The sequence below is a fragment of the Trachymyrmex cornetzi genome, unplaced genomic scaffold, assembly GCF_001594075.2.
Source record: "Trachymyrmex cornetzi isolate Tcor2-1 unplaced genomic scaffold, Tcor1.1 scaffold418, whole genome shotgun sequence".
NCBI classification, from domain to species: Eukaryota; Metazoa; Arthropoda; class Insecta; order Hymenoptera; family Formicidae; genus Trachymyrmex; species Trachymyrmex cornetzi.
The window spans coordinates 82,528-82,799 of NW_017298939.1; positions in this window are offsets into that span (position 1 = coordinate 82,528).

Sequence of the window (272 nt, forward strand, 5' to 3'; positions counted from 1 at the left end):
GCCGCCGTGATCAGGCGTTTCGCCTCGCTGTACGGGACCATCCCGTCCTCCCATCGCAATCCATGGTGATAGGCACTCAACCAAGAAGCGCAGGACCTGTCGGATCTTGTCAAAAATTTCCATGGCACGGGATTCGAAAAAATGTAATGCGTGAGGACAATCCCCTGTTTCAGCACCGCCACTTCCTTCACGATAAACTTCTTGTTAACGATGAATCCTTGCAGATCCACGAACGTTGGCACGAGCATGTTGTCGAGAAGACTGCGATCGAT